The sequence below is a fragment of the Sebastes umbrosus genome, chromosome 5 (assembly GCF_015220745.1).
Source record: "Sebastes umbrosus isolate fSebUmb1 chromosome 5, fSebUmb1.pri, whole genome shotgun sequence".
NCBI classification, from domain to species: Eukaryota; Metazoa; Chordata; class Actinopteri; order Perciformes; family Sebastidae; genus Sebastes; species Sebastes umbrosus.
Window position 1 is genome coordinate 33,573,565 of NC_051273.1, and position 22,480 is coordinate 33,596,044.

Sequence of the window (22,480 nt, forward strand, 5' to 3'; positions counted from 1 at the left end):
TCACTGATATTTCTGTGATGATCTTCCACCATTACTTGGATTTACAAATGCCCTGTAGGGAATGGAAATTAATGCTATAAGGAACAAAATGCATTTCACGTATGCAGTCTGTATAGCTCCGCAGGGGTGTTAAATTACACATGGATATATTTTAATGATTGGTTGTCAGAGCTAGCTTCTCTATATTTTACCATAAAGGAGAAGCCGAACGATGGAAAGGACAAGGAATTCACTAATGGTTTACTTCCTCTCCTTGAGCTCACATTTCGAATCCTCATCTTTCAGCTTCAGTCTTTCAGTCTTGTGCACTGTCTCTCTGTCTGCATGCCTTTTTAAAGAAGTACTAAGGGCATTTGCTGCACTTGAGTAATCAATAAATAACAACCCCTTCACTCCATCACTCTTTCTTTAAACCTACGTAATTCCTAATGCAGTGGAGCAGTATCTCTGTAACAGAACAGCATGACCCTCTTGCTCAATTCAGGAAAAAGCCCACGCACGTTTAATAATTAATACAGATCCATTTTTTACCTCTCTGGAGTCTAATAATTGCTATTTTTGTAGCGAAGGAGTGTTGAAAGGATTAAAGGAAAGTCAGACAGGGATACTGGACGTCGGCACCGTTTGGAAAGAAGTTGCCTCACTCAGACAAAACCGGGGAAACTTTGACTTATTACGATTTTTGTTGTTGCCACGCTAGCAGTGATGCTCGTTGTTCAGTCCACCACTTTGTTCCTGATTGAGATTATTCAACAACTAATGGATAGTTTGCTGTGAAATGGACACAGATGGACATAATCTCCAGATGATGAATCCTATTGATTTTTGGTGATCCCTTGACTCGTCCTCTAACGCAGAGGTTTGAAATGTCTCATTAATCAGCACCATCATCATGTCAAATCTTAATTTGTCCAATACTTTGGTTGACGACGAAAAAATCATGTGCCTCTGTGTCCTCCGGTGCTCCTAACGGCATCTGCGAGATTTCACAGACCGGAGGAAAACAAGCAGTAAGAGCTGATCTGAGGTCTGCTGTCCAGCCGCCGTCTATAAGAGCCGGCTGTCAATCATTCGCGAACTCCGACAAAATGGTCAAACTAGGCAGCGCTGATCAAATATGAATCAATATTATGTTACGTTAATGCCTATTTCTCTCCTCAGATGTTCTCAGAATCATCTTGTAGTGTACTGTTTAGCTGTAAAATGAGAAAGTCTGTGACGCTGCTGCCATTGTGAAATCTGGTGAAGGGAACGCCAAGTTCTGGTCATATGACCGGAGCACAGCCAATAGGAACGCTCTCTCAATGAAATGACCTGTGATTGGTCAAGGTCTCCCGTCACGGGCTAGATTTTCTAAAGCCTGAAAACAGAGCCATGATGAGGAGCAGAAGTCTAGTTATCTCTCAGAACACTTGAGTTACAATATGCTGGAAGGTTATTATGGAATTTTTGCCCAATGATGCCAAAAATATACTGCCTACTGAAGCTTTAAAAGACACAAAATGACTCCAGGATTAAATGTGATCAACATGATGATCAAATATTTTACTGGACGTATCTGCAAAGTTGCAAAATGTTCACACTGAACATACAAAGGAGTCACTTACGTATTTCATTTGTTACCCCTAGAATATCCCCTCATGGCAACTAAATCACTATCAGTGTGATTATGAGTTAGTAGGGTGAAAGTACATTGTAAAGGTTAGGGGAAGATTGTGGGTTTGATGAAATATTGAGAAAGCCCATGCTAAGTTGAAGCATAAGAAAGGATGTGTTTACTGTTTTTAATATTTAGCCAAACTATCAATCTTTCCCTTGCCAAAACCTAACTACACGTGGGACTCAGGATATGAACTCTGGTATCTATTCTTTACTTTTTACTCCCACGATCTACCCCGAGCACCTCCCTTTGACTTCTCTGTAGGTGAACGATGTAGCGCTTTCTAGGCTGGAAACACATGGTGTGCTAATATACTAAACTAATTCTTATTGACCCTATACATTTTCATAGCATGTGACTGTCATTATGAGCTTGATATAAGACTCATGCTAGCATTTAGCTCAATGCTCTGCTGTGCCTCACAGAGTTGCTAGTGTGACTGTAGACGGTCCTGTTTGTAACTTCTTACACGTGTAAATCATTGCGAGTTGGTGTCCCATGCGCGCTCGCGTGTGGCTACACTGTTCAGACTCAGACTCCAACACAAACTACACAGAAGCACTAAAACCGTAAAGTTATATCTAGTGAAGCCCGTCTTGCAAAACAGTGTCAACTCTTCCTGTTTCAGCCTCCCGACCGCGGTCAGAAGACACAGGGGGAGACCGTAGCTTTGGTCTCCAGAGCTGGAATCTCTGCTGTACTCTGCTCCTCTGTCTGCTTGCCTTCACTCACACACCGCGCTCATTCTCACTCGCTCCATCTCTCACGTGTATGTGCGCACACTACACACTGCAGAAGAGTAACTTTATCGTCTCCGACCAAAACTCCGTTGTCTCCCCTGTTCCCTCTGACCGGGGTCGGGAGGCTGAGGCAGGAAAAGCCAACACTAGGATCAGCATTGATTAATGGAGAGACCTTCGTCTGGTCAGCTAACATTACTGCCAAGCAGGTGAAATATAGAGTGATGTTGTTTTAGCTGCCGTGTGTCGCCTCACTGTTTTGAGCGATACTCGTTCATGTCTATGTAGAGCGAGCACAAGCGCGAGCAACAGGACGCTGACTTTCGTTGACTTAACGGCCACAGGTGTCGCTGTTAACAAGCAATTCTGATACTTACATAGAGTCCCTTTAAAACCAGACCGTCCTCAAACAAACAACCGCATAGGTCGTCTGCGGTAGCAGGTTATCCATACCCATATTTACGTTCATTGTTAGGCAGTGACCTCTAGTGGCCGTAGTAATTATGACTGAAGTTAAAGGAGGAAGTCAGGTGACGCAGTAGAGAGACAAAGTGGCATGTAGGGGGAGGTTGGGGTGGATGGATGGGTCAACCAAACACAGGACTGAGGCCGCTGTTTGTGTCCCGTGTGGAACCAAAAATTAAGATTGACTTATTTATTTACGTACGTAAGTTAACTTACATAATGCACTTAACTTACGTCACATATGTAACGCACTTAACTTAGGTAAATAACCATGATCTTTTTCTAAACTTAACCTAGTTCTTCCTGTCCAAATTTTATATCAATTCACAACGTGTTTAAACCTGTGACCCTTAACCAAGTTCATTTAGTTGCCTAAACTGAACCCGACCTGAACCAGATCTGTATTAGTGGTGGATCAGAAAACAGTCACCTGCATATATTTCTTTTAACGGTCTTATGATTCACAATGATGTAGTTATAGTAACGGGCACATATCTAAAAACTGTGTTTTAGACTGAAATGAAATTACCTGTGTTGTCCTATTAATGACTTGTTTGATTTTTTTGAAGAAAAATGTGCTAACAGAAAGAAAATACAATAGGTAGCATCGTAACAGGTAAAATAATAAGTTACCGCTGACATGAGAGAAGAATAAAATACCTAATTTTTGAGAAACAAGCGTTTTACAGTTAGCTCCAAGCTCCCCACACTTCCTTTTCATTATCTCTCCCCCCTCAAGCATTTTTTCTCGCTTTACACACACACAATCCCTCTCTCACATATAAACTGATAGAACAGCAGATCTACCCACTTTGTCCATCTGCAGGATGTTGAGGATTCACTGGCAAACTCTCTCTCCCTCTCTCTCTCTCTCTGTCTCTCTCTCTCTCAGCCTTTATCTGTGCTATTTTCAGAGGGAGAGAGCAGTAAGTGAAGTATTGTGAGAGGTGATACAAAAGCTTCCTTCTCAAGGGAGCGAGAGGGAGTGAGAGGCAGAGAAGAGAGTTTGTAAAATATGCCGCTGACTATTCATCTCCCCCCTATTTTCCAGCTCTCTCTCTCTCTCTCTCTCTCTCTCTCTCTCTCTCTCTCTCTCTCTCTCTTTCCAGGCTCCTAGAGAGGCGATTTCATATGCTTGGACACAAAGAAATTTTCACTGTATTAAATAATGCAGGTAGTCCACAATTCCTCCATCTCTCCTTTCTCTTTTTTTTCCCAGGCCATTTGAAACAGCCAGATCCAACTCCAGCACACTATAGCCGTGAGTAACAAATGTGACCCATTATCATAAATACATTTCTGTTTTGCTCCTGTCCCATTAACCACATTGAAATGAACCGGTCGAGATCAAACAGAGACGGGCGGTTTGTGAATGTGTTTACACGTCCCCCGCTCTTAGCATTTGATGCCCTTGTGCTCAGACAGTGATGCATTGCACATTCCTGTTTGATTTGCCACGATGCCCAATACCAGACTGTTAACACAAGGTTGAAAGTGTTGTGATATAAATGGGTTATATGTCGCCATCCCCCCACTCTCCTACATCGATTTAAAGAGACACTTGAGGGGATATTAGTACAATGCATGTCTGAGTACCGGTATTGTTTCTTTAACATTACCTCCCGGCCCACATTGTAACATCTCAGGTCTCTTTCCTGATAATAATCTGAAGCACCAACTGTTAATCAACGGCCGAATAGCCTCTCAAGCTGCCTGCTCATGAAAAAAGTTAACGTATGCTACTAAAAAGCCCTCTGTAGATATTTAAAAAACATATGGAGACGCTTTATGTACAGAGGACAGAACCTGCCGAAATGAATAAAAATAAATTAATAAATGACTCGATAAATAAATATGCCGTTTAATGTACCAGGAAAATTAAAAAATAAATGTAGGCGTTAATTAAATGATAAAATGTAAAATGCATTAATATTTCTGTTTTAATTTGATTCTTTATTTATTCACCTTTGTATTAATTCCCCTATCTATTTAATTTTCCATTTTGTTTATTTACTGATTTATTTGTATTAACTTTTAAGTTTATTTAAATTGAAATGTATTTATTAATTATTCTAAAATCTATTTATTCATTATTAAATTGTATTTATTTATGTATGCATGATTTTCCCTTTGCATTTCCCCCCCTATTTATTTCACCAAACTTCTTTATACATTTCTTCCTCATTATGGAAATGAGTGCACATGTATCATGGGGTAAGAGTGCATAGATCGACTATCTGCTTCTATCCGTGAAATCAGTTCATATTCTTTGGAATTTCCCGGCAAAACAGTCCCGGGTCCTTTACTTACATATTAGTCCACAGGTTGTTATAGGCAACCGAGAAAGTCGGGCAGTTTTTAAGTTACGTAACAATCCGTACACACATTGGCAATATAAAGCGATTAAAACACGTAAATTGTTACATATAGTACCTTTATGGTTTTAAAAGACAATGAGGGGAGAAGCGGCAATGGCATGAAGAAGAATACGAAGACAGGGCTCCTCTAGCATCTATCTGGTCTGTCCAACATGTCATAAAGCTTTTGCAACTGATGGTCTTTCATTGAATTTTTATGCATATATGCATAAAGAAAAGAAAAAGACGAGCAAATTTTAAACAAACCTGAAACTGTCTTTCCTCCTTTGAATGGATCAATAATATTTGGATTCAGCAGTATTTGAGCCTCTGACAGTGACTTCTCTATAACTCAGTAATAGTAGCTGATAATGCAGCTTTATTTCCAGACCTTTCTGCACCCCCCGCACCCACATGCACCAATTTGGGAGTCTGAAATGTCAACACTGTTGTTTCCCCAGTAGTGTCATGGATGACTTTGTCCATGACTGTATCTTTGTCAGTGTGTATGTGTGTGTGTGTGTGTGTGTGTGTGTGGGTGTGTGTTTACACATACATATGATGGCTGCCCACTAGTCTATCTGCTTGACTGCTCCATTTGATTGCTCACTCTGGAAAATGTTAATGGAGGGCAGTTTACGTCAGATACAGTTCACCGCCATCTGTACTCGACCCAACATCACCCCGATGGAGAGATGGATAAAAAGGTGGAGAGAAATTTACCAAGTACAAAGAAAGTAAAAAAGAACAACCACTGCTGTATTGTATTGATGCAGTCTGGTTAATTGCATCTATGTGCTTACACTTATTTCTGTGTGTGTGTGTGTGTGTGTGTGTGTGTGTGTGTGTGTGTGCGTGCGCATAAGCCTCATGGCTTTGTGACTGAAGTGTGCACTGTTGTGAAAAGCATTTACATCTCCGTGTGAAGAAGACAGACACTCAGGTACATCTTGTCCAATGGCCCGTCTACCACTTTGGCTACTGTTGCTCTGTCACGGTTATCTCTCTCTCTCTCTCTCACACTCACACACACACACACACACACACACACACACACACACACAGTGCTCGCTCCGTTGCCTCCCTGACCTGAGATTGCTGTGTGCTGCTGCTCACATCCAGAGAAGCATCGGGCCGTATACAAACACACACACACACACACACACACACACACATACGCTAAGATTTATGGCCTCCAATACAGTCAATAAGAGCCATGGCCAAGATGAAGGACTTGCTAGCAGAGTAGTACACGTGAACACACACAAACACACACTGTTGTCCATTAGCTAAGTGTACTGGAGTGAGCTGCTCACCACATTGACTCTCTTTGTTAGATTCCTTTAATGCCACTGTTGCCTCATGTGAAAAAAAACAAACTAAGGGTGGATATAATCAGTGTTCAGTTAAGATGACATGTGGATAGGTCTTTGATTGCCATGAAACCACCAATGTGAGTAGCCTACTTCAACCAGTTGATGAAAGTAAAAGTAATTATCAAATTTTTACATTTTCTTTGTTTGCTAATGCAGCATGACTTTTATAAGGTGAAAGTGAAAAACAGATGATTCAGTCGGTACAGTATTTTGATGTATGACCTCATCTTTTACGGAAAAACGGCATATATAAATGAAACAGACGAGGAAAAACTGCACACAACGCCATTATACATTTTATTTTACGGACATCAATTTACATGCAGAACAGGTTTTACTATATGATGGCATGTATTGTTTTAATTATATACAGGCCAATATACTTTGCATTGCACCATTACCATTTACAATATGCACTTCCATTGTTGTGTCACGTCAGACAACTGCTTCTTCATGAAGTCAGGGTAGATGGATTTGGATTTTTTCGAGTTCCGAGTTGTCTGGAACTTTCTTATATTCCCAGAACACTGACACTTTAATCTACACAGATATTTGTTCTTTTTTTTCTTTTTTAACTTGTGGATACACAGCTACACGGGAAAAAAAAATGGTTCTTGACCATGAAAAGTAATTCTGACATGCCAGATGATAGAATTTTCGAATAGCCTTACTTATTGTGCTATCTCTTTCTTCTACCTGGAATTGAATAACAAGCAAATTGCCCTCTTTTCACCTCTCTGCCATGTTCTCTTTCTCAGTCTACTCATCTTCTTTTCCTTCCTGTCTTGTATCCCCTTCTCCTCCCACCTCTCCTCACTGGCTTTTGTTTGCCTAATAAACACAGCAGTGTCTCTTAGCTTGGAAATAAAATCAACTCTTTTTGTAGAGCGACACAAGCTGTGCTTTCACATAAAACAACGGTCAATTAGACTTAAGACGCTGAGCCTCTTCCTGGGCCATAAAACATGGATAACAATGAGCAAACTGAAAACAAGCAGCAAAGACACTTTCACTCCTCATCTGCAGTCGTTGTACTTGTTTCAGGGGCTCGTTGAGAACTTTTTTATAGTATTTTTTGTGGTTTTCATCGTGGTATTTGCTTGTCCAAATGGCTTCCATATTGTTGAATGCTTCTTGATGGAGCTTTCAGAAAAAGGTCTTTTATTTCACTGCTACTGTAAGTGCAAGCATATGTAATTCAGAGTTACACTTTGTTCACACAGGGAACGTCAGCAGCATGTTTCACGCGTGTGGTGTTCACACCAGCTGCTTTTCTGCTGCTGCTGTCAGCCCTTTCTTTCTACATAGAGTTTGCCTTTCATAATGGCCATTTCATTTCATTCTAAATGCAAATTATATTTATTTTAGACAGAGAAAGGTTAAGAAATGTGTGGTAATTTGTAAATAATAGTAATAATTGACAATTAAAACCCCGTACTTTAATCATTCATGGAGCCCTGCAAGTCACTGCATGTTCTACAACATTGTCCTGCACATATTTCAAAAATAAAAGCCTGAATGAAGGAATTCTGTCCACAGAAAAAAAAACACTTGAGGGTTTTTATTTTGAAATGAAAGCAGGACGTGTTGATTTAAACATAAATCTTTAGGTTTTTTTCATGTCCGTGACATATTCTACAGATACAGACATTGAAACTGTAGTATTGTTGCTGGTATTGTGTCAATACACTGTCAAACGATCACTTTCACTGTCTGTTGTTGCTGTGAACCGCGCAGCTCACGGTAAAAATAGGCGAGACCTGGAGTCTCTAGAAGACGCAGCTGACACACAGCCGAGCCGCGCTGCTCACGCAGGCTGTGTGGCTGCTCTAACCTGTTAAGATGGACGTCGAAATAAAAAAGAACAGGTTCTGCGGCCGCCGCACGGTTAGAGCTAGGCCAATATGGGCCTCTAGACCTGGCTACCTATAGAAGTAGTTTCCAGCCTTAGGATAGGGAACCCCCCCCCCACCAATATAAACCTGATAGATTGTCAGATGTTTAACAATATTTAAGAAAAAACATCTGCTTCACAAATTAGGTTTACTTCCTAGCTAAGCTTGCATGGTGGCTCTAAGTGTAGCAATGTCATGTTTTCTCCACTGGAAGGGCACACAGAGGTCATTTTATCATGTCAGTCGTGAGTTACATGACTCATTTGTATCGTCAGTTCCGTGAGTCCTGTGAGTCGTTAGTCACATGACTTGTTATCGTCAGTCCTGTGAATAACCTGAGTTGCTGTGTCAGTGAAGTTAATGTCAACCACGACTGTTTCCAACCCTACTAAGTGGTTGTGTTGCCTAAACCTAACGTCACTCTGATGCAGAGGGGCACTGACCACGCAGCAGTATTTGATGAGTTGGGAGTGAGAATGTGTTGGGCTATTATCGCCGTTTGGCCACTACGAAAGTTGGGATCGACGACCGGCGCTCTTCCTGTGGGCTTGCCTCACGCCCCCCCGTGTCTCTTTCACTCTATAAACTACGTCACCACAGCACTTTATCTGAGCGTTTTCTGCTGCTGCAGATGGGTTTACATTGTAGTTAATGGAAAGGCCTGTGCGTTGCATACCGGCACTTAAGGGTGCCTCGTGTGGTGAATTCCAACGGCTGCGACAAAGCATCGGTATTTGACGCCCTGGGAATGAGAACAGGCTGAAGACACAGTAAGAAACAGTCAGCAGAGACATACTGGCCTGTGTGTGTGTTTGTCCATGAGAATCTAAAGAGGACTTTGTCAGAGTGTATCAAGTTCTCCTCTTAAAGACGGTGATGATTTGTCGTGAGCATCCTGACCTGCAGCTTACCCCACCCCCCAATCAAACTGGCTTAACTGGAGAGGCTCACAGGAAAGATGAAGCCTAGTTATAGCTGAGTACCACAGGCAGACCGACAGATCATACTGCAAGTCTACAGCTTCTCATTTTGCAGGTCATCTCTGCTCATTGCTATCTTCTAATGCTCCTTCACTTATTTATTCAGTGACTTCAGTTATGAGTTCTGCATGAGAGACTAGCTTAGCATAATCAGATAAGTAAATTAAAATGAGTGGAGCTATTTGATTTAAGTGCCCTGCACCACATGGTGTCCAGCATGCTTACAGGCTTACATGACACTTAACAACATGGTCATGTAACATTTTTGATGACGTACTTGTTCCATGAATCATCTCATATATTTCAAAAGTTCCCATTTGTGTCAGAGAAATGTCCTATGATCAAGGACACAGGGTAGCTTTGGAGTTTGATTGTATTTTATCAAAACTGATTTCATTATTGAATCTGCTTATTGTATCAAATTAAATTTATCTTTTAACATTTGCAAGTAACGTTACTTATTACGTAGTCATAAATAAGTAAAACTCAAAGATCTGTAATCACCTTGTGTTAACTGAGTTACTGAGTTCCCTTTTCCTTTTGTTTTATCAGTTATTCAATTATTTTCTGTTAGTTGTTTAGTCATGTAGTTAGTTAAAAAAGAAAAGAACTTGGGTTATTTGATTTGTGTGTATATAAAACAACTAAATGACTGTACACTATAGCCAAGAACTCTGTAGAAACCCTGAGATCAGAGATGCGATTAATATCAAATTTTGAAATTTTCCCTGTTTTTCCAAAATTGTTTTGCATCCTAAATTGAATAATTTAATTGAATATAAGGTTGCATTCTGACCACATTGTGGTCGACGGGGGGTATAGAGTGAAATTTTGTCATCAGGATTTAAGCACTCTGCTGCCACCTAGCGACTACAGTTATCAAGTATACCCTCCGCTTTTACCGCCGCAACATCACTCTGGTAACACGGCATCAATCATGCCGTGTGAAACCAGTGACATCTGTAGAGTTTATATACCATAAAACTTAAATAATAAGCCGAGCCCCAATTAGACACCGAGTCCCTTTTACTCGCCGGTGTGGCGACACGTTTTGACGAATAAATGCAGGTCTCAATTAAACGCCGGTAGCTTTTGTAAGATAAGATAAGATAAGATGAACCTTTATTAATCCCAGGAGGGAAATTCAGGTGTCAAAGCAGCAACATCAGCAAACAGAGTGAATCACAGGAGAGGTAAAGGTATACAAAAATTATAAAGACAATAATAGAGATATAAAAGATACAGAGTCAAGGACGTGTTATATACATCATTAGATCGGTTATGGCCTATTCAGACTACACGACATCAGCCCGATTATAGCCCGACACGGCCATCGTAGGGTGTCGACTCGGATCGGGAACGATAAATGAATGTTGTGTTCAACAATCGATCGTTTCATCTCGTGTAGTGTGTCATAGTACACGACAACCGACGCCACGTCCCAACAGAAAGTCTAGCATGTTTGATTTTTTTTTTTTTTTTTTTGCTTTCCACAACGAAAGCAAAACAAATTCATGGCTGTGAATTTGACTTACTGAGCACAGATGCATACAGCTGTAAACGGAAGCACATGGCTACATATTATGCAGAATGATGTCATTGGACCTTCCCAGCGCAACTGCTGCCGGACATCGCAGTAGGATATTCAATCTACGTTGTGTCGGAGTAAAAGACACCACCCTCCGTTGCATCTCTGCGCATGGAGTATCCATTTGTGCGTCCACTTTCGCTTCTCCCTGTGAATTATGTATTTATTGTTTTCCCCTGAAGCCTCGTGGGCCCCTTTACATGGTCGGGCCCAAAATAGCACACACACAAAAAAAGAAACACCAGTCTCGAACACTGGTCTTCTGGTTGAAAGTCCTGTGTTTGTTGGACCCGCCCACCATAAACAGTCTTTCTCGCCTTCTATTCTACGTCACTAGCTCTGAGCGTAGCATATTTATGCAGATGCATTTACATTGCAGTCAGTACAAACTACATGGCGTACAAATGACACACCAAAAGCATTAACGGTGCCTTTATTGCACGCTAAATGCCTTGCAAATAATCGTGTCATTCATACTTCTTTTTGTGAGACCGGGCTATCTTCAGTGTGTTTGAGCAGAGCATAGACTCATCTGATGGAGAAAATATGAAATGCAAGGACCATGACCAAACCCAAGTTTAGTCTATGGAAAGTGAAAACTCTGCACTAAAGTAGACCACAGACTTATTCTATTGTATCAGAGAGAGGCAGAAAGAGAGAGAGAGAGACTGATTTGGTGTATCTCAGAGAGAGTGTCGACCGCTGACTCTGCTGTTTTCCCACGGCTGGGTTATCTGCGAGGGGTAATGAATGGAGTCCGATGGAGTTAAGTTGAGATGAATGGAGACGAGCTCTAGATTCAGCACACCGGCCTTATCATCACTGGAGTATGAAGGCGGCTATTAAACAATGCCTACAACATACGGTGTACTGGAAGGGACCTTTGGTGATTCAACAGTAAGATTGCTCTTCCTTTAATAAAGTGTCACAGAAACCCACTTATTTGCACTTACGTTTTCTATCGTTGTTAATATTAATCTTTGATTGTGTCACTTTTTACTTCACATATGGGTCTAGGGAACCAACGGGGTTGTGTAGAATGCTGTAGGTATATTGTTGGTGCTTTATTTTCATGCAAGATTGGGTACTTTTTTGGTCATAACTATTGTTATTCTTAAAACTACAGTTAAAAACACATTTGTAGCTAATTTTTGACTTATGTTGTGGTTTTACCTGTTTTAATGACTTTAGGCACCATACGCTTTATTTTGTGTTTGGGTTTTCTGAATAGTTTGTCAGCAGTAGGAAAGAAAGGAAGTTTTCTTGTGAGGGGACAAAAGTTCATCCTCGAGATCAAACTTATGAGTTGAATACATTTCCTTTATTTGCAAAGCCAAATTTTTAAAGCATTCCAAATCATGCAGTTTACATTCATGCTAGCAGTGATGGTGGATCCACTCGGAAAAAAAAACATTGCTCCATAGCGCCACTAGTGGTCACACTCCACAGGGTGCCTTCAAACTGCATCCAGCACACATAGGAGATCATGAAGAACTATTTGACTCAGACTCTTAAGATAATAGGTGCAAAATGAGGATTACAGGAATGATTGTGTAATGATTGTTGATTGTGTAATGATTGTTGAGTGTAAAGGAATACTTCACCCACAAAATGACCATTTCTTTATCAATTAATCACAGTGTTACCTTGAATTATTGAACGGAGAATCAAAACAGAGAAAAGTCTTGATTAATTGAAGTAAAAGGGGGGCCGCGCTTAAAAGCAAAACGATATCAGAACATCTGTTTACAAACTCTCACACAAACTCGTGCAGAATAATCCAAGTCTCATTTATCCAGTCGTGTGCTCACTACTTCCCAAACCCACGCATCTTCGCTGAAACCTTACTGTTTAAAACACTTCCGCATGAACAGTCTCAGTATGAATTTTTTCAAATAGTAAGGTTTTAATGTAGATGTTTGGGAAGTAGTGAGCATACGACTGGATAAATGAGACTTGGATGTTTCTGCACCAGTTGTTTGAGAGTTTGTTAACATATGTCTTTATATAGGTTTGCTGTTGTTAAATGTGGCCCACATTTACTTCAAATCATCAAGACTTTTCTCTGTCTTTTCATTCTTTGTTCACTGCGGAGGCATGAGAGAAAAACAACATTTTCTACAAGAGTTCAAGGTAACACTGGGTGAGGAATTGCTATACAAAATGGTCACTTTGTGGGTAAAGTATTTCTTTAAATGTTTTCAGAAACTGATTTCTTTAACTCTTCAGTGCAGTGGGTATTTTTGCAAACACCCAGCACTTAGCCATACAGCATTTGTTAACGCATTGTAATCATATCACTTGTAAACTTTTCAGAAATTTTTTTACCATTTTTGACAGTCCGACACCAGACCATTGTTAAAAACAAATAGTTTTGAGGAATACCAGGGTGTTAAGTGCTTAACTGATTTAAATGATTGGATTAGGCAGGTTGTAATATAGTCCCAGATTGTTTAAGACTAAAGCTATGCATTAAACCCCTTAAAACCCACCTGCCCACTGGCGGGTTAGAGGTAGGGTTATATGGGTAAAAATGATGATCAACAATGCTTTGAATGATGGTGTTAGGTTCAGGGTTTTAAAAAAAGAGGTGGATCTTGGTTAAGAGTTAAAGATAGGGTCGGTAATCTTAAGAAACCAGCAAGCGTACGCTAGATTTGAAAAATTATCCAACCAAAAAAACCCAGTCCAGTGTTGCCAACTCTTCTCCAATGAAAGCAGCTAGCAGCACTAGCTCCAAAAGTCCCTAAATCTAGAGAGAAAGTCACCAAGTCATCAACACCGACAGTCAATAAACATGGCTATTGTTAGTACTCACAGCTGTCAAGCTAGCAGCTGGTGGAAGACTCCGGTGACGTGCACGGACAGAGTGCACACAGGCAGGTACACAGCTGCATATATCAACATTTTTTTCTAATTCTTCTGTCATCTATTGTAGGGCAAAGACGGTGGGGTAGCAGTTTGTATAGTGTTTGGCCCATTATCCCTTCTCCCATTACATGAAACCTGCAACTATAGAATGTCAACATAGTACTTTTTTATTCTGAGATACCATTTAGAATTTATGACAAGTCAAGGTTATACACAAATTATTTCAAATATGTATGTATGTATGTAACTTACTTACTTAGTCCTTGTTGTGCCGGGTGGCACATCGAGCAAGGACTAAGGATCTCTCACTCATCTCTGTTGTTTGCTTTCTTCCCAGTGCTGTTCCAGCTGTATCCGCTCGTCTTCATCTCTCCTTCCATGGCTTTCCTCCAACTTGTATTCGGCCTCCCTCTTTTGCGTTTTCCCTCTGGTGTTAAACGCAATGCCACTTTTGTCATGTCATCAGATGGTTTCCTTAATACATGTCCTAGCCATCTCCGTCTTCTTCTCATCGATATTGTTTCCATGTCCAAGCACGCTGTCGTTTTGTGTAGTTCATGGTTGGTAATCTTCCTAGGGTAGAATATCCTCATGATCTTTCTAAGGCTGGTATTATGAAAGCTGGAAAGCTTGCCTATGTCTCTTTCAGTCATTCTCCAGCACTCAGCACCATATAGAAGAACAGATAGTACACAGCTGTTGTATTACTTTATCTTGGTGTTTCTAGTTATATGTGTGTTGACTTGCAGATGTTTCCAAGTCTTAGAAATGCTGTCCTTTCTTTTCCTAATCCGGCCATAATGTCTTGGTCAGCTCCACCATCTGATGTTACCTGGCTTCTGGGTATGTATATAAACTCAGTGTTTATGCCTAACGGCCTTAATTCCTTTGAGTCTAACACTTAAATGGTGAATACTGTACATGTGTCTGCCCCAACGACCTCTTTCTACCATAACTATATTTAATAACACAAGCAAGATACCACCATTACCAACATGCTATTTCCAAGGTTCAAAAAGTCATTTGGGTAAAAAAAAAAGAAGCACAATTCCAGTTTGAGAGGCGCTCTTCTGCATGCAGATCCACTCCAATTTAAGCTGTTGCGACAGGTGAATTTCTGCATTAATATCATGCTTAGTGCAGCATCCTGAAAATCTTTTTCAGAGATACCAGGCTTTCATCTGTCAAGAGCGACAGTGAGTGCAATCAATTAGCAGTCTGGAACAATCAGCAAAGCATACCCACAGCACTGTGCTGGAACAGTAGATTCTGATAATTGGTAGACCATCCTCCCACTGATGTGATGAATAACCATGGTGTTCCTGCAAAAAAAGAAAGTCTCTCATGTTTCCCTAAAGTGGGATCGGCGACACTTGAAATGAGACCGAAGAGTGCGTTTACGAGACATGCAGAGGGTTAGAAAGATGTAGGTTGGAGAGGGATGGAGGGGAGAGAGAGTGAAATATATAGCGAGGGAGGGAGGATGTTCAGTGTGTGTGGCTCATTAACTCAGTAGATGTAATCAGGGGGAGGGAGTGAGACATTTGGCCATCGATTAATGAGCAGCACGGCTGGTGTGGTGGTGAAGCCATACTGTACGTGCTCTGACTGAACTCTGCTGTCAGCTCTGATGTAGCAGTCTGTGGATGATTATGTATACATCTTAGGATAGAGATGCTCAGGGGCTTATGGTGATGTGTGGGAGCTCTGATTTAGCAACTTCAGTAAAAAAAAGTACTCATCCGTATGTCATGGTTTAAACATACATGCTAGGAGGGTGATTAATAAAACTTTCTTGGGTTCCGGCAGGGCCAACCGCCTAAGATTCTCAAATCAAAGAGAGCGGATGACGAAATCAGTTTAAGGGGGTTTATTGGCATCCAAACCATGGTTTCTGCAGTGCAAAAGAATACATAAATCAAATTAGTAATATAAATTAAATACTAAATAACAAATGAACAATTACAAGCTGTGGTCAATAACTGGCTTGAAAACAAGGGGTTGCAAATTAACATAGGTCAAATAACAGGCTTACATTCGCAGGGACGCATGGCATGAGGGTTGGATGATGCAGCAGAGAGCTCTGCTAGTTCTGCTGTGGGCCTTATATAGTCTTTGAAGAAACACACCTGACTGCAGTTGGCAATCAGGGGGAGGGGAATGAATGGCCTCAGTGGATTGAGGCCACCTGTGTGTAATTGGACAGCAGGCAGGGGAATGATTTTAGGTTATCCTGTCCATGGCAGAGGCTGCCATTTGACAATGAAAGAATTTACAACAGTGATATTGAAGATTATGTGTGGTGTGTCTTACATCACGATGTACTTGAAAATCATATTTGCCTAATGTGAACTTATCACATGTTGAAATGTTGTTTCACATGTGATAAACCATCACATGTGCCTATGTGAATGTATCACATTTGAAATGTGTTTCGTATTGATGTTCTCAAGTGATGTCTAACGCCTCATCCACACTGGGAACATCAGGAGCGAGTGGCGGCTGTGTGGCGTGGTGGCTGTGTCATTCACACCAGCTGTGTTTCTGCTGCTGCTACTGTCAGCTGCTGTTGCTGTCAGCCCTTTCTTTCTACATAGTTTGCCTTTCATAATGGCCATTTCATTTCATTATAAATGTCATTTATATTTATTTTAGACAGAGGAAGGTTAAGAAAGGTGTGGTGAATTGTTTCACATGTGATAAATTCCTGCCAGTTGAAGTTTTAATTGGATTATATGGAAAACTTTTAATGTACTGTAAATGAAACATTGGGGATGCTGCTTTCTTGAGGCACAAAGTTGTTTTGAAATCCAACAGTAGAATACATCATGGCTTATCAGTCATCAACTCCCACTGTAAATAAACTGTAGCCGAGTACTGCTGGGAAAAAAGCACTTACTCACGAGAAATAAAGACTAGAGTAAAACAATTTAAAAAAAAAAAGAAGCAGTTTAACTCTTGAGTATTGAGTGTAAAACATAACAGCAGTGGGAGTGGCATTTACTACTGTGGAAATACTGTAAACTGAAATATATAATATTTGTAATATGAGCATATGCAGCATAAAGATGATAAAAAGGTGGTTTCGTACAGTACAGCATGCATCTCCACCACAGAGCAGCCATATGGGCCACATTATGGGCCCACCGTGTGGTGTCGTCAAACTGACAGCACACAGTGATTTAACCCTGCTGGAAGTGGATGGATCCATGCTTACCTTCAAAGTCATCTGTCTTCCGGCTCTGTGAGAGTCTAAAAGCCCCCAGGGAGACACAGTACAGCATAGTGGCCGTTCAAGTACCTCTCAATTACTGCTTTTAATTTCCCCTCCACTGCTGGTCCGTCTCCATTAGCTGTGACATTTCTCTCAGATATAGAGCTATATAGCCTCTTTTCTAGCCGTCACCGCCACGGTGCCCGTCTGCTGCAGAGGTTTTGGTGAAACTCTGTTATCATGGTGGAGAGACAAAATGGAAATGTGTGAAACATGACCCACTAGATTAAAATTATGGAAAACAACTAAATATAATTTTGCAGGTAACACAGAATAACAATATCGACAAGTGACTATGGTGCCTTCTATACACTTATTAAAGGAATTTAGTATTTTTCAACCTAATTTCCCATGTTAGTGTGTCTCAGTGACTAATGAGGACAATTTCTGAAATTGGTCCAGTATTGAGACAGCAGGCACTAAACGGGCTGTGAGGGCAAGTGAGCAGCGTCAATGTAACTTTACGTTCATTATAACCTGCTTGTTTTTGCCACCGACAGGCTCAGGTTGTTATCACAAGTGTGTGACAACATTATGGAAAGGACCCTACCGAGAAATGAAACCTTTTTCATACCTTTCACTCAATCCCGTCTGTTTATTATTTTGTCCAAGTCCCGCTCAAGGAGAAGTCTCTTTGTGAAATCTGAATATCCGTATACTCTGGCTCCAATAAATGCAGGCGACCATCGAATTCAAAGACCTCATCCACACTGTGTAAATCAGCTAAATATCCAGCCGTGACATTGACATTTTTTTAAATAACGCGAAGTTACGCATTTTGTACTCCAACACAACAAACTCTGCCCGGCTGGCACTTGCGTTTCCACCATGGATGTATTCCACTATTCCACCGCTGTCTTCACGTCACCTCGCCAGATTTCAGAACGAGTCTTCTCCTTGAGCGAGACTCTTTCCATAATGTCAGACACTTATAATAACAATCAGATCCTGTCATGTCAAAAACAAGCACTTTTAGTGGACGTAAATGATGATGCGAGCTTGCCCCAATAGCACCATATTACAGCCCGTGATTGGCTCGCGCATGGCATTTGTGTACAACTTTTGGACTGCTCTTGAATGTTTGGTCTTTCTTTTCCTTCAAGGCCGAAAAGAGGCTCGTCGCTGCCACCTTTATGTCCGTGCTGGACTATGGCGACATTATATACATACATGCATCTTCTCAGAGCCTACGCACGCTGGATACAGTCTACCGCGGAGTACCATGGAGATTTATTACAAATTGTAAAGCCCTTACGCACCATTGCTCTTTGTATGCTCGGGTAGGATGGTCTGCCTTGTCCACCCGTAGACTGAACCACTGGCGTGTTCTTATTTATAAGGCTATTCTTGGTCTTTTTCCATCTTATCTACGGACCTGTATCCTTCAAAAAAAGTACGGGAAGTTACTGTCTTTGCTCACAGGACTTAATCTTACTAACTGTCCCCAAAGTCCTTCTGAACTGAGAAAAAGGGCGTTCCAGTATATGCTGCTCCCTCTTCTGGGAATCAGCTACAAAATGACCTGGAACTTGGAGAGCTGGTCTCACTGAATGTCCTTAAAGAGCTTCTTAAGGATTTGGAAACAAGCACATCTGGTTATAGATGTTTTGAATGCTGATGAATGTTTTTTTCGATACCTCATGATTCTATAATTTGCTCTTTGTCTTCGTTTTCAATCGTTATATTTGTTTTATGTCTGCAACCATGTAACCGTGCTGCTGCCTATCTTGGCCAGGACACTCTTGGAAAAGAGATTTTTAATCTCAATGATTTTTTACTCCCGGTTAAATAAAGGTTATATATATAATTTTGATATGTGAGGTCAAACAAAACGAGGGGGTAAATGCAACAATTGTATCAAAGTAGTCCCTGAATGGGAACAAGGCAAACGAACAAGAGGTCTGAAAACGCCCTTAAACTGCTCATGAGATCAACTGAATCATGAAACTAGAATGGCACTCGGAGAGCGTAGACCTCCGCCAAGGTGTCCGAGTACGATTGCCTCTCCGTGCAGCTTGCGCCATCATCCTCGTGTATTTTTGTTCATGTTGAGATCAGCTGTACGTAGTGGAGCAGCGTAAAACATTTCATTCAAACTGGACAGAAACAAAATAAAACTCACCTAAACCGTCGTCGTTACTCTTTCCAACAATCACCTAGTGTGCTTTGGTCCAACTCAACTGTAATTGCACCTCCCCCCCCAGCTCTCTCTCTGAAGGAAGAAAGTGGGGTAGCTGAGGTTGAGGTTTTAATGCTCTGACTGATCGGAATTTTTAAAAATCTTGAATCCGGATTATGATTCGGATCACCACCAAAATCTAATGGACTGTTCAGTGTGCCACACCCCAACTCTCCTAAATTTCATTCAAATTCATCACTGACTTTTGGAGTAATCCTGCGAACAGATAAACAAGCCAACAAACCGGTGAAAGCATAACCTCCTTCCTAGGCCTTCGGCCTTGGCGGAGGTAATAAGATTCCTTCCCAGCTGCTCTCCCTGGGTTGCTGGGACACTAAGTCGAGCTATATGTCACACACACAGAAAGAAACACTTACAAATGTCTAAACACATGCAGTCATACACACAAAACGATCACATTAGGTTTAGTCAGGCAGTTAGAGGCTGCCATGTTTTCGCTGCTTCCTGTTAACATGTAGGCTCTTATCAGAAAGCCCCGTCTCTCCCTCCGCCTCTCTTTCTCTCTCTCTCTCTCTCTCTCTCTCTCTCTCTCTCGCCTCTTGATACGCCCTCGGGCTGATTTGGCAGCAGAGTGACCAAATCCGTCCAATTAGGAGTCATCCATAGCATGTTTGGGCCTTTTTCTGACATTGCAATTTTCCCCCTCAAACAGGGAAGGAGACAAATACAAGAAAGGATTATGGTTTAAGAACACTTCTTTGGCCTGTCAACATGCAGTATGCATATGTGTGTGTGTGTGTGTGTGTGTGTGTGTGTGTGTGTGTGTGTGTGTGTGTGTGTTTTGCTGCGTTGGTGGTTTGGTGGCAGTGGTCCACTCATTTTTAATCTCTGTCAGTTTTGCTCCGCAGGCACCATGGTCACGCACAATCTATTCTGTTCTGTGCCACGCCACACACATGCACGCATGTGCGCAAACACTCACACACACTCACACGCACCATATCTCTTCCGCTCAGCGCCGTGCCATTTTGGTGAGTGGTCACAGAGTGTAGACACAGGAGGCAGCCAACTGTGTCCCTCATGTTTGGACGTCACAGTCGCTGAGTTCTTGTACAACTACTGCTTACAAACTGCTGATGGGCACAGCCAACAGGTGACGGGGATATCTACACACAGCTGCTGCCGCTGCTCGTTTGGATGCAGACAGAAAATTAATGGACACTTGTTGATTCTTAATTTAAAGGAAAGCACCGAGCATAGCTCTCCTGTCAGACAGGGAGAACACAGTCAACACATTCAGTCACACAGTAATACATGATGGATGCCAGTAATACTTTTTTACTTAGTCAGTTTTAAAACTAGAGTGAAGATACTGGCATCATATGAAACTATAAAACCTAAAGAATCCATTGGTACAAAAGGAGGTTAGATAACGCTCCAATCTTATTACTCAATAAATTTTGGCGAGGAAAAACTCATGGCCATTTTCAAAGGGGTCCCTTGACCTCTGACCTCCAGATATGTGAATGAAAATGGGTTCTATGGGTGCCCACGAGTCTCATATTTGTCCAATCCGATGTTGATAAGAGTATTAAATACTCGACAAATCTCCCTTTAAGGTACATTTTGAACACGATGATAAGGCACAATCGTGTGATTAATCACAATTAAATATTTTAATCGGTTGACAGCCTAATTTACTCATATCACGGCCTTGGTCGGAACATTCAATTCTTCTGGAAATGTTTGCCCTTTGAAATCATATACTGTAAAAAGGGCAGATTCAGAAAACTTATAAATGTTTCATTAATTATATGTACTCACAGATTTAAAAAGTTATGATGAACAGTTCACTAATTATTTTACAAAAAGGACGTGAACATTGTATTGATAAATTACAGCACCCTCGTTCTCAACCCCTCCCCCGTGTCGTGCGTCGGCTTGTCCAAATACTCCACACGTATTCATACGCCTTACGCCTCATCCACATTGGGAACGTTAGGAGCGCGTGGCGGCGTCGTTGCGTGGCGGCTGTGTCAGCCCTTTCTTTCTACATAGAGTTTGCCTTTCATAATGGTCATTTCAAAAACTTTTCATTTTAAAAAACGTGGTAATTTGTAAATAATAGTAATAATCAACAATTAAAACCCCATACTTTATTAATTCATGGAGCTCTCCAAGTCACTGCATGTTCTACAACACTGTCCTGCAAATATTTCAGAATAAAGCCTTGTGTTATCAAATGAAGGAATTCTGTCCACAGAAAAAATGGGTCTTTTATTTTGAAATGAAAGCAGGAAGTGTTGATTTATAAATAAGTCTTTATAAGTCATCTCCGTAACATATTCTACAGATGAACATTAAAACTGTAGTAATGTTGCTGGTATGATGTCAATATACAGTCAATAGATCACTTTCAATGTCTGTTGTTGCTGTGAACCGCGCGCGCCATGCATTAAAAAAAAAAAGGCAAGACCTCGAATCTCTAGAAGAGATGCAGCTGAGACGCACGTGAGACGGGCAGTGTGGCTGCTCTAACCTGTTAACACGGACACCGAAATAAGAAAACAACAGTTAACGCAGCCGCCACGTGCTCCTGACGTTCCCAGTGTGGATGAGGCTTTATGAGGAGCGGAACAAAAGTGTTGGTGCTGTGCCGTATGATCTCCCTGAGAACTTAATATGGAGAGATCAGAAAAGAGCAGCAGCTTGTGAAAAATGCCGGTGCGCAAGAAAGTCACGGTACGCCAAAGAGTATATGCCCACTCACAAATGTACAAGTGCAGGTACACCGGTGAGTACCGGCCCACTTCGAGGCACTTAATGAGTTAGATAACTGATGTTGTGTTAAAGCCAATAACAAAGCAAAAAGGCCGGACATTTGCTGTGTTTTTCTGTTTTAAATTTAGTGTGGATTAAATATGTTTCGGGTTTTTAGAATGGTTGTTGGGACAATACAAGCAATTTGGAGACATCACCTTGGGCTGTGGTAATTGCAATGGGCATTATTCACTGTTTTTTTGGCATTTTATAGACTTAACGATTAATAGGAGAAAAAAATGTAATAAAAGAAAATCATTAGTTGCAGCCGAGAGCAAGCAACATGTTTTTATCAGCTTCACTTCAGCTGCCGC

The 22,480-nt window shown here is 41.1% G+C and overlaps 1 long non-coding RNA gene across 1 annotated transcript; it reads right to left on the reverse strand.

Annotated features, from left to right (window-relative positions):
- Positions 1-163: 163 nt before the first annotated feature.
- Positions 164-20,900, reverse strand: LOC119488143. The gene is made up of 3 exons (XR_005206882.1): positions 20,763-20,900; positions 11,391-11,394; positions 164-178 (listed from the first exon to the last, which is right to left on the reverse strand). It is a non-coding gene; the product is annotated as an uncharacterized LOC119488143 (long non-coding RNA).
- Between the last annotated feature and the right edge of the window lie 1,580 nt (positions 20,901-22,480).